We start from the raw sequence: 19,879 nt of genomic DNA on the forward strand, positions 1-19,879 counted from the left end.
TCTTACCAACTAGCCTATCAACTAGCCTTATCAACATCTTATCAACTAGCCTATCAACTAGCCTTTTCAACATATTTTCAACTAGCCTTATCAATTAGCCTTATCAACTAGCCTATCAACTAGCCTTATCAACATCTTATCAACTAGCCTTATCAACATCTTATCAACTAGCCTTATCAACTAGCCTATCAACTAGCCTTATCAACATCTTATCAACTAACCTATCAACTAGCCTTATCAACTAGCATATCAACTAGCCTTATCAACATCTTATCAACTAGCCTATCAACTAGCCTTATCAACATCTTATCAACTAGCCTATCAACTAGCCTTATCAACATCTTATCAACTAGCCTTTTCAACATCTTATCAACTAGCCTTATCAACTAGCCTTATCAACTAGCCTTATCAACATCTTGCCTTATCAACTAGCCTTATCAACATCTTATCAACTAGCCTTATCAACATCTTATTAACTAGCCTATCAACTAGCCTTATCAACATCTTATCAACTAGCCTTATCAACATCTTATCAACTAGCCTTATCAACATTTTATCAACTAGCCTTTTCAACATCTTATCAACTAGCCTTATCAACATCTTGCCTTATCAACATCTTATCAACTAGCCGTATCAACATCTTATCAACTAGCCGTATCAACATCTTATCAACTAGCCTTATCAACTAGCCTATCAACTAGCCTTATCAACATCTTATCAACTAGCCTTATCAACATCTTATCAACTAGCCTATCAACTAGCCTTATCAACATCTTATCAACTAGCCTATTCCAGGGCCTCAGAGTTTCCCGTGCCACTGAGCTCGGGACAGACGGCTGTTTTTGCCCAAGGGAAAAGTGTTCAGGTATTTGAAAACATTTCCAACTGGTTATATGGGATCATCAGATCATTATATTTTATGCTCTTTCACACCGAGGCTAGTTGATTATCAAGGGGGAGATTGTAGGAAATATATTTTAAATAACCTACTGTGAGGAACTATAGTTTTAATAGGCTATATTATCATTCGCAATGGATACTAAAAAAACTGACTGAGTTGACTTTCCTACATTCTGCAGAGCAGAAGATACTTCTATGTATGCCCAGGCTCCCTCAACATTAACAGGACAGAACAAACAGACACATGCTCATTGTTCACATGGAGCACAACAAACAAGTAACATTTTTATTTATTTATATAAAACTCGTAAATGATGGTTATGGAATAAACCAAAAATCGTGTTTCTCCCAAGTGTAGCCAGGTTGTGAACTCTGCAAACAACGTTTCCACTCTGAGAATGAGAAAGGTAAATGACTGTGATTAATAAATGCACTTACATAAATTAATGTAACCAAAATGACAGGGATTAACGATACATTTACTATTGTTCAACTAAACTAACATATGGAATTGTTTTTAAGCTATTTGATTTTGAATTGTAGGACCCCTGTATGTATAAAACAAATATTTAAAAAACTATGTGATAAAATATAGATTTAGGCCTTTACTACTATGGCCCATAGAAGCACATTGAATAATACATTCATAAATGGCAAAACAGACAGTCCAGAAATAAGTCATAAGGAATAAGTGTTTTTTTGGACACATGTTTAAGCCCTTTTTTTTGATGGCACAAAACTACAGTGGCAAGAAAAAGCATGTGAACCCTTTGGAAATACCTGGATTTCTGCATAAATTTTACATCAAATTTGATCTGATCTTCATCTACGTCACAACAATAGACAAACACAGTGTGCTTAAACTAATACCACACAGAAATTGTATTTTTCTTGTCTATATTGGATACATCATTTAAACATTCACAGAGGTGGTTGGGAAAAGTATGTGAACCACTAGGCTAATGACTTCTCCAAAAGCTAATTGGAGTCAGGGTCAACTAACCTGGGGTCAAATCAACGAGACGAGATTGGAGATTCTGGTTAGAGCTGCCCTACCCCATTAAAAACACTCACAAAATTTGAGTTTGCTATTCACAAGAAGCATTGCCTGAAGTGAACCATACCTCAAACAAAAGAGATCTCAGAAGACCTAAGATTAAGAATTGTTGCCTTGCATAAAGCTGGAAAGGGTTACAAAAGTACCTCTAAAAGTCAGTCCACGGTAAGACAAACTGTCTATAAATTGAGAAATTTCAGCACTGTTGCTACTCTCCCCATGAGTGTCCGTCCTGCAAAGATGACTGCAAGAGCACAGCGCAGAATGCTCATAGGCCGTGTCTAGACTTGACAGTTCATGCAGCTTTAGAATTCATCATCGAGTTCCGATCATGGAATTCCCGAACGGTCATGCATCTACACCTACATAAATGTGTCCGGATTTCCTTTCCCTGCGCTATAATCAAATGCCAGTTTTTATTCCACAAATGGTGGAATAGGCAAAATATGATAATAACACAACAACTGATGGCAGTAGCTAACTACTTTAGGAGAACTAGCCAGCTAACCTCTGTAGCAAGCCAGCAAGCTAGCAAGCAACGCTAAAGGGATCGCAAACGGGTTAGCATAACTCTAGCCAAACAATACATTTTTATTTCTAAATATGAGACATTTATGATAACATTTATGAGGTGCCTCTGGGGCACAAAACACACGTTTTCTGGAGACTAGTGTGAGGAATGCTGATGACTTCGCCCACTGTATGTGATTTCGGTAGCCTGATTTGCGACTCCTCAGACTGAGGAGAAATCCATACACCTGAAGTAGTCAGCCAGATCTGAACACAATCAAACCACAAAGCAACTTTAGTGAATCTAGACCTGTCTTTTCAATGCCATCTTCTTATTCTGATAGCAGAAGTTGCATGTAAGTGTCAATTGTCTCTAAAATAGAATTTGGTTCTAAAATAGAACTTAAAGTGGGTCGTCAACCGCCATATACAATTCACAGAAGAAGAAGACTTAAAGAGGAGAGATTACTAGAAACGAGGGTTCCCCTTTTTATCTGTGGTTTAATTGTTGGATCAGAGAACACACGGTTTTGTGTGAACCACAACTGGTCAATGTTCTACAAAGATCCTGCAACAACAACAAAAAATGACCATGTACATTTCAGTTGAATTGATATTTTAACCTGCATGTCCTGACCGCGTCTGATGGGGATAGACAAACTCACATGAGCACGGAGCCATTTTGGTCATCATGTGAGTGTTATGTGGGACTAATGTATAAACCCATGTAAAACAATATATGGTCAACAGTACCCTCCAGTGGACAGAACCAGCAATGCCTCTGCTACTGAGGACAGGGATTGTAGAATTTTGCTCTCTCTATTTTTTTAAAATTTAACTATGCAAGTCAGTTAAGAACAAATTCTTATTTACAATGGTAAATGGTTACAGTAAATGGTAAATGGTAAACAGTAAATGGTAAACAGTAAATGGTCAATGGTTAACAGTAAATGGTCAATGGTTAACAGTAAATGGTCAATGGTTAACAGTAAATGGTCAATGGTTAACAGTAAACAGTAAATGGTCAATGGTTAACAGTAAATGGTCAATGGTTAACAGTAAACAGTAAATGGTCAATGGTTAACAGTAAATGGTCAATGGTTAACAGTAAATGGTAAATGGTTAACAGGAAATGGTAAATGGTTAACAGGAAATGGTAAATGGTTAACAGTAAATGGTAAATGGTTACCAGTAAATGGTAAATAGTTAACAGTAAATGGTAAATGGGTAAATGGTAAATGGTTAACAGTAAATTGTAAATGGTTAACAGTAAATGGTAAATGGTTAACAGTAAATAGTAAATGGTTAACAGTATTTGGTAAATGGTAAATGATTAACAGTAAATGGTTAACTGTAAATTATAAATGGTTAACAGTAAATTGTAAATGGTTAACAGTAAATTGTTAACAGTAAATGGTAAATTGTTAACAGTAAATGGTAAATTGTTAACAGTAAATGGTAAATGGTTAACAGTAAATGGTAAATGGTTAACAGTAAATGTTAAACAGTAAATGTTAAACAGTAAATGGCTAACAGTAAATGGCTAACAGTAAATGGTAAATGGCTAACAGTAAATGGTAAATGGCTAACAGTAAATGACTAACAGTAAATGGTAAATGGCTAACAGTAAATGGCTAACAGTAAATGGTAAATGGTTAACAGTAAATGGCTAACAGTAAATGGTAAATGGCTAACAGTAAATGGTAAATGGCTAACAGTAAATGACTAACAGTAAATGGTAAATGGCTAACAGTAAATGGCTAACAGTAAATGGTAAACAGTAAATGGTAAATGGTTAACAGTAAATGGTAAACAGTAAATGGTAAATAGTTAACAGTAAATGGTAAATGGGTAAATGGTAAATGGTTAACAGTAAATGGTAAATGGTTAACAGTAAATGGTAAATGGGTAATTGGTAAATGGTTAACAGTAAATGGTAAATGGTTAACAGTAAATGGTTAACAGTAAATAGTAAATGGTTAACAGTATTTGGTAAATGGTAAATGATTAACAGTAAATGGTTAACAGTAAATTATAAATGGTTAACAGTAAATTGTAAATTGTTAACAGTAAATGGTAAATGGTTAACAGTAAATGGTAAATGGTTACCAGTAAATGGTAAATGGTTACCAGTAAATGGCTAACAGTAAATGGTAAACAGTAAATGGCTAACAGTAAATGGTAAACAGTAAATGGTTACCAGTAAATGGCTAACAGTAAATGGTAAACAGTAAATGGCTAACAGTAAATGGCTAACAGTAAATGGCTAACAGTAAATGGCTAACAGTAAATGGTAAATGGTTAAAAGTAAATGGTAAATGGTTACCAGTAAATGGTAAATGGCTAACAGTAAATGGCTAACAGTAAATGGCTAACAGTAAATGGCTAACAGTAAATGGTAAATGGCTAACAGTAAATGGTAAATGGCTAACAGTAAATGGTAAATGGCTAACAGTAAATGGCTAACAGTAAATGGCTAACAGTAAATGGTAAACAGTAAATGGTAAACAGTAAATGGTAAACAGTAAATGGTAAACAGTAAATGGTAAATGGTAAACAGTAAATGGTAAACAGTAAATGGTAAACAGTAAATGGTAAACAGTAAATGGTAAACAGTAAATGGTAAATGGTTAACAGTAAATGGTAAATGGTTAACGGTAAATGGTTAACAGTAAATGGTAAATGGTAAACAGTGAACGATAAATGCACTGAGCAAAGTTAAATGGAAATTGTCTGTTTTCATTTTTCCAACTGCCCAATTTAGCATCTTCTCTTTTCATTTTCATATTTTGGAAGTGTGTGCAAATTGCTTGCTGGAGGCATGCTCCAGGAGAGAAACACAACACCACCATGCAGTGGTACAACCTAGCTATGTCACCCTGTCTGTGTATTGATTTAGATCAGTCTAACCGACAGGGTTTGAACCTGGTGTCCTGTACACTAGTAGAACATATTAGCCTGTTAAGTGTAAGTCTACGTAATTTAGTTCGGGGAGCAAATGCAATTTTTCTGGTTTCAGGCAAAGTTACTCATCGCATGTGCATGTTAACTGAATGACTTATTTTCTGGTTAGTTGTTGGCATGATGAGTAACCTTGCCTGATACCTTAAGAGTTGCATTGGCTATAGTGCTTTGGTTTAGCGGGCTAATGTGCTCTTATGATGTGCAGAAGACCTTTGTTCAAACCCTGTCAGTCATATTTGTGCCGTGGCTCAGATGGGTCTTTTGTGAGGAGGAGGAGGTCAAAGGATGATGAATTGTAACTGAGGTGGATCAGTTACAACACAAGCGGGATGAGTAGGTCTAACCCTGCCCTTAATAAGAGCTGCACTGGCTACCCGAGACAATGCCTCAGCTTAGCAGGCCTATGCTTTATGGTGCACAGGACACCATGGTTATACTAATCTAAAAGAAATGTACAGAGAGCAAGGATGTACCACTACATGGTCAACAGCATCTGTGAAGACCCCAACGCCAAGGAGCCCAACAACAACTGAGACAAGCTTCAACTGGGAACCAGCACGTAGGTGACTTCCTGGTTAAATAAAACATTGAATAAAAACATCTCTTTCAACCCACACATTCAACTGTGACTAGTGATCACACTGACTGACAGAGAGGAAAGGTTATTATACTCAATGGGTATGAAGAAATCCTCTCTCTCTCTCTCTCTCTCTCTCTCTCTCTCTCTCTCTCTCTCTCTCTCTCTCTCTCTCTCTCTCTCTCACTCACACACTCACACTCACACACACAGACAGCAACAAAGGATCTCCACTTGAGTGGAGAAATGAAACTATTCTATAAATTCTGATTCTTCAAACCCAAGTCATCCATCCAAATCTTTCCTTGCTTGGGCATCAATGGATGCATTGGGACATTAAACCATTAAATGTTGATTGATATATTCACCTGTGTAGCTCAGTCGGATGTCGTCGCTTTAGATAAAAGTGGCTGCTAAGTGCCATATAAATTCATCCTTCCGTGTTTGCTGTCTGCTTGGGGTTTAACCGTGATCACAATGCTGATGCCTTGGCCTGGTTGAATAGGGTTTTAAATTGGCTCATAAATCAAGTTACTTTTGTTAACACATTTCAAAGATGAAATATCTGCTCTTCCTAAACAGATTTGCATATGACACCAGTGAAATGGATGCATTCATTTAAGTCTGATAAACATATTTGTTTATATTTGACTGTAAATCAGTCACATCACTCTAATGTTATAGAGGAAATAGCTATGGATAGAAATGATACAAACAGCAAGGACATTAAACAAACACAATCGGACCACGGCCAGAAGTGAAAAACATTGCCTTATGATAAGTTTAGTCTTCACCCTTCACAGTACATACAGTATAGAGAAAGATGCTGCTCAGAATTAGAACAGACTCTTTCTATGGCTCTCTATCTTTTAAGGCATTCAAATCACCATTCTCCCTATTTTCATTTTTATACTGATATTATTTCAACCACTATGACACTATGGTGTGTATGTGTCAACTGTCTAAACCACTCTGGGGGATCGCTCCGTAGCCACACTCTGGGGGATCGCTCCGTAGCCACACTCTGGGGGATCGCTCCGTAGCCACACTCTGGGGGATCGCTCCGTAGCCACACTCTGGGGGATCGCGCTCCGTAGCCACACTCTGGGGGATCGCTCCGTAACCACACTCTGGGGGATCGCGCTCCGTAACCTCACTCTGGGGGATCGCTCCGTAACCACACTCTGGGGGATCGCGCTCCGTAGCCACACTCTGGGGGATCGCGCTCCTTAACCACACTCTGGGGGATCGCTCCGTAGCCACACTCTGGGGGATCGCTCCGTAGCCACACTCTGGGGGATCGCGCTCCGTAGCCACACTCTGGGGGATCGCTCCGTAACCACACTCTGGGGGATCGCGCTCCGTAACCACACTCTGGGGGATCGCTCCTTAACCACACTCTGGGGGATCGCTCCGTAACCTCACTCTGGGGGATCGCTCCTTAACCACACTCTGGGGGATCGCTCCTTAACCACACTCTGGGGGATCGCGCTCCTTAACCACACTCTGGGGGAATCGCTCCGTAACCACACTCTGGGGGATCGCTCCGTAACCTCACTCTGGGGGATCGCTCCGTAGCCACACTCTGGGGGATCGCGCTCCGTAACCACACTCTGGGGGATCGCGCTCCGTAGCCACACTCTGGGGGATCGCGCTCCGTAACCACACTCTGGGGGATCGCGCTCCGTAACCACACTCTGGGGGATCGCGCTCCGTAGCCACACTCTGGGGGATCGCTCCGTAGCCACACTCTGGGGGATCGCGCTCCGTAGCCACACTCTGGGGGATCGCTCCGTAACCACACTCTGGGGGATCGCGCTCCGTAACCACACTCTGGGGGATCGCTCCTTAACCACACTCTGGGGGATCGCTCCGTAACCACACTCTGGGGGATCGCGCTCCGTAGCCACACTCTGGGGGATCGCGCTCCTTAACCACACTCTGGGGGAATCGCTCCGTAACCACACTCTGGGGGATCGCTCCGTAACCTCACTCTGGGGGATCGCTCCGTAACCACACTCTGGGGGATCGCGCTCCGTAGCCACACTCTGGGGGATCGCGCTCCGTAACCACACTCTGGGGGATCGCGCTCCGTAACCACACTCTGGGGGATCGCGCTCCGTAACCACACTCTGGGGGATCGCGCTCCGTAACCACACTCTGGGGGATCGCTCCGTAGCCACACTCTGGGGAATCGCTCCGTAGCCACACTCTGGGGGAATCGCTCCGTAACCACACTCTGGGGGATCGCGCTCCGTAACCACACTCTGGGGGATCGCGCTCCGTAGCCACACTCTGGGGGATCGCGCTCCTTAACCACACTCTGGGGGATCGCGCTCCGTAACCACACTCTGGGGGATCGCTCCGTAGCCACACTCTGGGGAATCGCTCCGTAGCCACACTCTGGGGGAATCGCTCCGTAACCACACTCTGGGGGATCGCTCCGTAGCCACACTCTGGGGGAATCGCTCCGTAACCACACTCTGGGGGATCGCTCCGTAACCACACTCTGGGGGATCGCTCCGTAACCACACTCTGGGGAATCGCTCCGTAGCCACACTCTGGGGGAATCGCTCCGTAACCACACTCTGGGGGATCGCTCCGTAACCACACTCTGGGGGGTCGCTCCGTAACCACACTCTGGGGGATCGCTCCGTAACCTCACTCTGGGGGATCGCTCCTTAACCTCACTCTGGGGGATCGCTCCTTAACCTCACTCTGGGGGATCGCTCCTTAACCTCACTCTGGGGGATCGCTCCTTAACCTCACTCTGGGGGATCGCTCCTTAACCTCACTCTGGGGGATCGCTCCTTAACCTCACTCTGGGGGATCGCTCCTTAACCTCACTCTGGGGGAATCGCTCCGTAACCACACTCTGGGGGAATCGCTCCGTAACCACACTCTGGGGGAATCGCTCCGTAACCACACTCTGGGGGAATCGCTCCGTAACCTCACTCTGGGGGGTCGCTCCGTAACCACACTCTGGGGGATCGCTCCGTAACCACACTCTGGGGGATCGCGCTCCGTAACCACACTCTGGGGGATCGCTCCGTAACCTCACTCTGGGGGATCGCGCTCCGTAACCACACTCTGGGGGATCGCGCTCCGTAACCACACTCTGGGGGATCGCTCCGTAACCACACTCTGGGGGATCGCTCCGTAGCCACACTCTGGGGGATCGCTCCGTAACCACACTCTGGGGGAATCGCTCCGTAACCTCACTCTGGGGGATCGCTCCGTAACCACACTCTGGGGGATCGCTCCGTAACCACACTCTGGGGGAATCGCTCCGTAACCACACTCTGGGGGATCGCTCCTTAACCTCACTCTGGGGGATCGCTCCGTAACCTCACTCTGGGGGAATCGCTCCGTAACCTCACTCTGGGGGATCGCTCCGTAACCTCACTCTGGGGGAATCGCTCCGTAACCTCACTCTGGGGGATCGCTCCGTAACCACACTCTGGGGGATCGCTCCGTAACCACACTCTGGGGGATCGCGCTCCTTAACCACACTCTGGGGGATCGCTCCGTAGCCACACTCTGGGGGATCGCTCCGTAACCACACTCTGGGGGATCGCTCCGTAGCCACACTCTGGGGGATCGCTCCGTAACCACACTCTGGGGGATCGCTCCGTAGCCACACTCTGGGGGATCGCTCCGTAACCTCACTCTGGGGGATCGCTCCGTAACCACACTCTGGGGGATCGCGCTCCGTAACCACACTCTGGGGGATCGCGCTCCGTAACCACACTCTGGGGGATCGCTCCGTAACCACACTCTGGGGGATCGCTCCGTAACCACACTCTGGGGGATCGCTCCGTAACCACACTCTGGGGGATCGCGCTCCGTAACCACACTCTGGGGGATCGCTCCGTAACCACACTCTGGGGGATCGCTCCGTAACCACACTCTGGGGGATCGCTCCGTAACCACACTCTGGGGGATCGCGCTCCGTAACCACACTCTGGGGGATGGCTCCGTAACCACATTCTGGGGGATCGCTCCGTAACCTCACTCTGGGGGATCGCTCCGTAACCTCACTCTGGGGGATCGCTCCGTAACCACACTCTGGGGGATCGCTCCGTAACCACACTCTAGGGGATCGCTCTCCGTAACCACACTCTGGGGGATCGCTCCGTAGCCACACTCTGGGGGATCGCTCCGTAGCCACACTCTGGGGGATCGCGCTCCGTAACCACACTCTGGGGGAATCGCTCCGTAACCACACACTGGGGGATCGCTCCGTAACCTCACTCTGGGGGATCGCGCTCCGTAACCACACTCTGGGGGATCGCTCCGTAACCACACTATGGGGGATCGCGCCGTAACCACACTCTGGGGGATCGCTCCGTAACCACACTCTGGGGGATCGCTCCGTAACCACACTATGGGGGATCGCGCCGTAACCACACTCTGGGGGATCGCTCCGTAACCACACTCTGGGGGATCGCTCCGTAACCACACTATGGGGGATCGCGCCGTAACCACACTCTGGGGGATCGCTCCGTAACCACACTCTGGGGGATCGCGCCGTAACCTCACTCTGGGGGATCGCTCCGTAACCACACTCTGGGGGATCGCTCCGTAACCACACTCTGGGGGATCGCTCCATTCTTTGCTATCTATTGCATCTTAGCCGCTCTGTCACTGCTCATCCATATATTTAATATTTTTATATTCTTATCCCATTCCTTTACTAGATAGTGTGTATTAGGTTTTGCTGTGGAATTTGTTAGATATTAGGTTTTGTTGTGGAATTGTTAGATATTACCTGTTAGATACTGATGCATTGTCAGATCTAGAAGCATTTCACTACACTCGAAATAACATCTGCTAACCATGTGTATGTGACCAATACAATTTGATTTGATTTCGAGATAGCTGAGAGATACTGGAGATCCTCTATCCCTGTGGATCACTCGGTCTCTGCTTCACCGAAAGAGCTCAGCCTTCTTCCAGACTGTCGCCCCACACCTGTGGCTGAGGGGCGAGGCAGGGAGGGGAGACAGGGGAGTCAGGCCACAGCCTACTGAAGGAGGAGGGGGGAGGCATGCCTCATCCTGGTCTGGCACCTACGAGGAGATCTAGGGGTGGGGGATCCAGGCAGGGGAAGCCTTGAGATCATGTACCCAGCAGCAGTCCTCACCCTGGGGTCACTGTGTTGGGCGAGGGGCCTGAGTGCCTGGAGGAGCGTGGTGGGCCAGGAGTAGAGCAGGGCGCGCAGGGAGGCCTCATTGTACTGCTGCCCCAGAGCTCCCCCTGGTGGCTCCCTGCAGAATACAATCACATTTATGTATTTTTATATCCCTATTTACAGCAGCAGTTGTCACAAAGTAGCCTGGTCCCAGATCTGTTCATGCTCGTACCTACTCCACTGGTGTCATTGTCAAAGCCAGACATGTCATGACTGGTATGACAATGAGTGACAAGGAGAGATGGTATGATAACACAATTAAACAGAATTTCACTCAGGCTAGTCAGAAAACCCAGCCTAAACCCTAAAACAGCAAGCAAAGCAACTCCCTAGAAGGAAGAAACCTCCCTGCAGCTCAGGTTAGACAGCAGGCCCAGCCAGCGGAGGAGAGTGTCTCTGGGACTGGAGGGGTGCAGCACGGACCGAAACCATGCTTCCACCTAAGGGAAAGGATGAACGGTTTAGATGGGGGTGGTCACCAGAGGCACTGTATATAATAGAACACAGAGACATGAGAACAGCACTGATGGCTGGTGGAACAAGTACCATAACAAGAATGAAAAGAAGAAACTACACAACCAAAAAAATCTAAAAGAAAAAAGGTGGCTACACAAAAGAGAAGTGTGAAGGAGGTGACCCAGATCCGCCTGCAGTACTCAGACCACAAATCAGTGTATGTGACGGGGGTGATGGTGGGGGGGCTACTTTGATGGTTCTGTAAAGAGGGTTAGGCCTTGGACTGCCCTGTGATTGTGTGTGAGTGACAGGGGGGGAGCTGCTTTGAATGGCTCTATAATGAGGGTCAGGCCCAGGTCTATAGCCTGTGATTGACATACATTTGCTGTCCATTGTCTGGCTGAGAGATTTGTAAGGAGCTGCTAATACTCACTCACCCTGCTACGACGCACACACTCACTCTGCTACGTCTCACTCACTCACATTGCTGCGACTCGTTCATCCTGCTACGACTCATTCACTCACCCTGCTATGACTCACTCACCCTGCTATGACTCACTCACCCTGCTATGACTCACTCACCCTGCTATGACTCACTCACCCTGCTATGACTCACTCACCCTGCTATGACTCACTCACCCTGCTATGACTCACTCACCCTGCTACGACTCACTCACCCTGCTACGACTCACTCACCCTGCTACGACTCACTCACCATGCTATGACTCACTCACTTACCCCGCTACAACTCACTCATCCCGCTACAACTCACTCATCCCGCTACAACTCACTCACCCTTCTATGACTCACTCACCCTTCTATGACTCACTCACCCTGCTATGACTCACTCACCCTGCTACGACTCACTCACCCTGCTACGACTCACTCACCCTGCTACGACTCACTCATCCTGCTATGACTTACTCACCCTGCTACGACTCACTCATCCTGCTACGACTCATTCATCCTGCTACGACTCATTCACTCACCCTGCTATGACTCACTCACCCTGCTACGACTCACTCACCCTGTTACGACTCACTCATCCTGCTATGACTCACTCACCCTGCTATGACTCACTCATCCTGCTACGACTCACTCATCCTGCTACGACTCATTCACTCACCCTGCTATGACTCACTCATCCTGCTACGACTCATTCACTCACCCTGCTATGACTCACTCACCCTGCTATGACTCACTCACCCTGCTACGACTCACTCATCCTGCTACGACTCATTCACTCACCCCTGCTATGACTCACTCACCCTGCTATGACTCACTCATCCTGCTATGACTCACTCACTCACATTGCTGTGACTCACTCACCCCGCTACGACTCACTTACCCTGCTACGACTCACTCTCCATGCTATGACTCACTCACTTACCCTGCTACGACTCACTCACCCTTCTATGGCGCACGCACCCTGCTACAAATCAATCACCCTGCTACGACTTACTCACCTTGCTACGACTCACTCACCTTGCTACGACTCACTCACCCTGCTATGACTCACTCACCCTGCTACAAATCACTCATCCTGCTATGACTCACTCACTCACTCATCCTGCTACGACTCACTCATCCTGCTACGACTCATTCACTCACCCCTGCTATGACTCACTCACCCTGCTACGACTCACTCACCCTGCTACGACTCACTCACCCTGCTACGACTCACTCACCCTGCTATGACTCACTCACTCACCCTGCTATGAGTCACTCACCCAGCTACGACTCGCTCATTCACATTGCTACGACTCACTCATTCACATTGCTACGACTCACTCACCCAGCTACGACTCGCTCATTCACATTGCTACGACTCACTCACCCTGCAGTTGAGGAGAGACTCCAGCAGATCTCTGTTCTCAGCTTGAAGAGGAGCCGTGTCACAAGCAGCTAAATGGAAAAAGACTGGATCAACACAACATTATTATTATTAAAGTCTTACAGTACCTGGACATTAATGCAGTATGTAATGTAATACAGAGAGAGATGTGTAAGAATGTAAGTAATAATAACTTGCCATGTCAATAAAGTCAATTGAATTGAATTGAGAGACACAGAGACACAGAGACACAGAGACAGAGACAGAGACAGGAGACTGACACAGAGACAGAAGACTGACAGAACCCCACCACTTGGCTGGATCCTATGTGGTGTTTGTGGAGCATGTTGCAGTAGGAGTGCAGCCTCTGGACGAGGTCATGTTGGGTCTCTCTGTGAGAGGAGAGGGAGACCAGCAGACTGAGGCAGGGCTAACCGCTCCTCTACACTCTCACTGTTGGAGAACAGGGTCAGGGTCAGAGGGGTGTGCCTGCCTGGAACACAGTAAACACAACACATCCACTATAACAGACCTGACACATGTTATGGACAGCACCATAGGGCTCTGGTTGTTGTTATGAAGAGAACACATTGTATCCTGCATATCTTATGTTTACCCTACACCTCAAATAATGTATTTTACTGTATAAAGGCCGTCCATGTAGTTATTGTTATGCCACACAAAAACACAGGCCCAATAAAGTTCTGACATATTAAAGGTCTTTCTGACCAGCTATCTTACCATTGTTTCATCTTGGCCAACTCTAAATTTCAAAACACGTTGAAGTGCGTGGTAACACCTGGGTTCTTCCAACAACAGGTTGCGTATCCAGGAGAGATTCAGAGATGGTCTTTAAACTTCACTAGGGTAGGGGGCAGCATTCGGAATTTTGGATGAAAAGCGTGCCCAAATTAAACTGCCTGCTACTCAGGCCCAGAAGCTAGGATATGCATACATATGGTAGATTTGGATAGAAAACACTCAAAAGTTTCCAAAACTGTTAAAATAATGTCTGTGAGTATAACAGAACTGATATGGCAGGTGAAAATCTGAGGAAAATCCATCCAGGAAGTGGGAAATCTGAGGTTTGTAGTTTTTCAATGATTCCAATGTACTGTGTCTATGGGGTCAGATTGCACTTCCTAAGGCTTCCACTAGATGTCAAAAGTCTTCAGAACGTTGTTTCAGGCTTCTACTGTGAAGGGGGAGCGAATAAGAGCTGTTTGAAAGCCTTTAGTTTAGTCACGCGCGCGGCCGTGAGCACGAGCTCCGTTCCCTTTCATTTCTAAAGACAAAGGAATTGTCCGGTTGGAATATTATTGAAGATTTATGATAAAAACATCCTAAATATTGATTCTATACATCGTTTGACATGTTTCTACGAACTGTAATGGAACTATTTAGACTTTTCGTCTGGACTTAATGCATTGTGCATTTGGATTACAGGACTAAACGCGCGAACAAAAAGGAGGTATTTGGACATAAAGATTAACTTTATCGAACAAAACAAACATTTGTTTTCTAACATGGAGACCTGGGAGTGCCATCAGATGAAGATCATCAAAGGCAAGTGATTAATTTTAACGCTATTTCTGACTTTTGTGACACCTCTCCTTGGCTGGAAAATGGCTGTATGGTTTTCTGTGGCTAGGCGCTGACCTAACATAATCGCATGGTGTGCTTTTGCCGTAAAGCCTTTTTGAAATCTGACACAGCGGTTGCATTAAGGAGAAGTTTATCTTTAATCGTATGTTAAACACTTGTATCTTAGATCAATGTTTATGATGAGTATTTCTGTAATTTGATGTGGCTCTCTGCACTTTCACCGAATGTTTGTTTGAGACAATGCATTTCTGAACATAACGCGGCAATTTCAAATTAGGTTTTTGGACATAAAGATGAACTTTATCGAACAAAACACACATTTATTGTCTAACATGGAGTCCTGGGAGTGCCATCTGATGAAGATCATCAAAGGTTAGTGATTAATTTAATCGCTATTTCTGACTTTTGTGAGCCCTCTCCTTGGCTGGAAAATGGCTGTATGGTTTTCTGTGACTAGGCGCTGACCTAACATAATCGCATGGTGTGCTTTCGCAGTGAAGCCTTTTTGAAATCGGACACTGTGGTTGGATTTACAAGAAGTTTATCTTTAAAATGGTGTATAATACTTGTATGTTTGAGGAATTGTAATTATGGCATTTCTGTTGTTTTGAATTTGGCACCCTGCAATTTCACTGGCTGTTGTCGAGGTGGGACGCTACCATCCCACTTGCACCAGAGAGGTTAACCGTTGAGGGCTTAAACAAGAACTCTGCAGATCACAAATAAAAACAGGTTGCAAAGAAATATCAACAGAAAAATGTTAAATATTAGTATCTTGATAAATTTCAAATATATATATTTTTTGCTGTTCATTGAAAGAAACGGCTGCTTCCACCAGGCAAACGAGACTCCAGCAGAATACTTATCTCCTCTAGTATTTCTGCTTTATCAGACGGACCAGACAGTCAAGTTTCTTTATCAGTCTCCTCAACTCGTCCTGCTCCGAGCATCACCATGATCCTTTCAAAATGGGTAACAACCACAGTTTAGACCTACTGCTGGTAACCGTACAACTCCCTCTCGTATTTCTTCACCGTAGTAACATTAAACGAACAAGAAGTAAGGAAAAGTACAGTTGTCACTGTGACCCTGTCCTGCACATATGAAGCTCCCGGGAGAAGTTACGTTTGAGATGACTGCGGATGGAGAGGTAAGCAAGACAGACACTTCCCACTCCCAGTAGAAGTCACGTTCTGACCATAGTTCTTTTGTATTTTCTTTGTTTTAGTATGGTCAGGGCATGAGTTGGGTGGGTAATCTATGTTTTCTGTTTCTATGTGGGGTTTGTCGTTTGGCCTGATATGGTTCTCAATCAGAGGCAGGTGTTAGTCATTGTCTCTGATTGGGAGCCATATTTAGGTAGCCTGTGTTCTATTGTGTTTTGTGGGTGGTTGTTTTCAGTCTTTGTGTGTCTGCACCAGATAGAACTGTTTCGGTTTTCACTTTTGTTGTTTTGTAATTTGAAGTGTTCTGTTTTTTGATTATTATTAAATTAAGATGAACACTAACCGCACTGCGCTTTGGTCCTCTCCTTCCACCGACGACAGCCGTTACAGTAGAATATGAGTGGTGCCAAAAGGACGGTCTAAAGAACTTGGCATCTTGTCTCTCAGTATCTGAATCCCAGATCAAAAGCTCGTCCTTTTGTTCTCCAAAGCAATGTTCTTTTGTTGTGCTTGATGTCCCTTTTAAATGTACACATTGGTTCTGGAACACCACAATATAGTTCTGCTTTTGGAACCCAGCGTCTGGAATGCAAGTCAAAGATGATTTGCAGGTGATTTGCATTCAGGTAAGTGTGTGGATGTGTCTGGACCCCAGAAGGAGAAGAACTATTGTTGTGATTTTATTTCTATGGTCTGGACATCTTCTGTCGGTGTGAAAAATGAGTGTAGCCTGCCTATACATGTTCCTCGCTGAACACACGCCTCAGGTAATTTGATCAATTAGTCTTCCTGATTGTCACTGTCTCTGGATGCTCGGATTCTAATCTGGTCCCAGATCTGTTTGAGTTTGATTCTAATCTGGTCTCAGATCTGTTTGATTCTAATCTGGTCTCAGATCTGTTGATTCTAATCTGGTCCCAGATGATTTAAACTGAGTTTGCCAATCAGATCTGGGACCAGGCTAACTTTGACTCACCCTTTGTGTTTTATATTATGGGGCTTTAATCATTTTAATTAGGCTGCTTATAAAGGGTATCTTTAGCAATTAATAAGCAATCAGATAATTAAAATGTGTGAATAAAGACCAATTTCACATACCTTAACTGCACAAGTGATGCATTTCTGGCTTTGTCAAGTCATCGGGGCATCCGTTTCAGATCTAGGTGTATAACACCAAATAAAAGTTTAGAGATCAAACATTTATTGGACAGACTAAAATCATGTGGCATTAAACTTTCTCCTCTGGCATTGATCTTTTATAAACGGACGGGTTTCCTGCCTGGGAAAATCACTACATCATATTTTAAACTAGGTTATCTCCGTCCCTAATGGCACCGTATTCCCTATATAGTGCACTACTACCAATGTGTCCTGGTCCAAAAGTAGTGTACTATAAAGGGAATAGGGTGACATTTGGGATGCATTCTGGGTAATCCAATAGGAGGGCAAAACCATTAGACAAAAATGCCCCGTGGCACGGTGGCCATTATAATATCCATGGCAGTTGTATTACATTTAGAGGCCAACTTTCATCAGGCAGAGCTATGCTTATTCCTGTGTGTGTAATTAGAGACACTGCGGGTGGAATAGCAGAGACTGTAATGCAATGCCCATCCAGACGACACCCACTCTTGTTTCTCCAACGTGATTAAGAAAACAATGACATATCATGGGTCTTCCCAATCTCATTTAAGTTGTTTTAAAAAAAACGTTGCACCATAGCAGTAACCTATAGCTCACTAAAGAGGAGTTTACTGAGAAGAACAGAACTGTATATGTGGACAATAGGAACACATGATGTGATAGGACATGGGATTATAAGAGAGAGAAAGGGTAAGGAGGGAGAGAGGAGAGAGAAAGGGTAAGGAGGGAGAGAGGAAAGAGAGAAAGGGTAAGGAGGAAGAGAGGAGAGAGAAAAGAGAGAGAGAAAGGGTAAGGAGGGAGAGAGGAGAGAGAAAAGAGAGAAAGGGTAAGGAGGGAGAGAGGAAAGAGAGAAAGGGTAAGGAGGAAGAAAGGAGAGAGGAGAGAGAGAAAGGGTACGGAGGGAGAGAGGAGAGAGAAAAAGAGAGAGAGAAAGGGTAAGGAGGGAGAGAGGAGAGAGAGAAAGGGTAAGGAGGAAGAGAGGAGAGAGAAAAGAGAGAGGAGAAAGGGTAAGGAGAGAGAAAAGAGAGAGAGGAGAGAGAGAAAGGGTAAGGAGGGAGAGAGGAGAGAGAAAAGAGAGAGAAAGGGTAAGGAGGGAGAGAGGAGAGAGAGAAAGGGTAAGGGGGGAGAGAGGAGAGAGAGAAAGGGTAAGGAGGGAGAGAGGAGAGAGAAAAGAGGGAGAGAGAGAAAGGGTAAGGAGGGAGAGAGGAGAGAGAGAAAGGGTAAGGAGGGAGAGAGGAGAGAGAAAAGAGAGAGAGGGAGGAGAGAGAGAAATGACATGGAGTCCAGCAGCCACACATCTATCCCCTACTAACCCCCATCAGCAGGGTTGTAGAACTGAAGGAATGGAACCCAGGCACAGCCCATTACTCCCTAGGGAGGGAACCTGCATCACCATCTCTTAGGCTGCGTCCCAAATGGCACCCTATTCCCTACACAGTGCACCACTTTTGACCAGAGCCCTATGGACTCTTGTCAAAAGTAGTGCACTATGTAGGGATTAGGTTGCTGTAGAGAGAACCGGTACAGACAACCTCTTAAGCCTAGAGGGGCCATGAGACCGTAATAATTAACTAAATATTCTACATGTGTTTTATAGGCTAAACTACATCTAAAGGATCCTATTGGAATTCAGAGGACCATCTCTCTGATCCTGCAGAAACTCATGTTGACATTATAGAGGACAGTGATCTGATCAGCATGTACTCCTCTTAGCTTGTAATATGTGTGATCACGTTAATCATTCACCAAGCACACAATACTCCCACAGGTAGGTGGAAAGGTAAGCCTGTTCTTTGACATTCTACCCAAGAACATAATGGAAAATCTACAGCTGAACCAGCAATGGGCTGTCCTCACAGTACATGTCAACATGTATCTTGAATCAGCACCATGGACACCACCCTGTAGAGCTTAGTGGACACCACCCTGTAGAGCTTAGTGGACACCACCCTGCAGAGCTTAGTGGACACCACCCTACAGAGCTTAGTGGACACCACCCTGCAGAGCTTAGTGGACACCACCCTGCAGAGCTTAGTGGACACCACCCTGCAGAGCTTAGTGGACACCACCCTGCAGAGCTTAGTGGACACCACCCTGTAGAGCTTAGTGGACACCACCCTACAGAGCTTAGTGGACACCACCCTGTAGAGCTTAGTGGACACCACCCTGTAGAGCTTAGTGGACACCACCCTGCAGAGCTTAGTGGACACCACCCTGCGGAGCTTAGTGGACACCACCCTGCGGAGCTTTGTGGACACCACCCTGCGGAGCTTTGTGGACACCACCCTGCGGAGCTTAGTGGACACCACCCTGCGGAGCTTAGTGGACACCACCCTGCGGAGCTTAGTGGACACCACCCTGCGGAGCTTAGTGGACACCACCCTGCGGAGCTTAGTGGACACCACCCTACGGAGCTTAGTGGACACCACCCTGCGGAGCTTAGTGGACACCACCCTGCGGAGCTTAGTGGACA

The sequence above is a fragment of the Salvelinus alpinus genome, chromosome 28, assembly GCF_045679555.1.
Source record: "Salvelinus alpinus chromosome 28, SLU_Salpinus.1, whole genome shotgun sequence".
In the NCBI taxonomy this organism is placed as follows: Eukaryota; Metazoa; Chordata; class Actinopteri; order Salmoniformes; family Salmonidae; genus Salvelinus; species Salvelinus alpinus.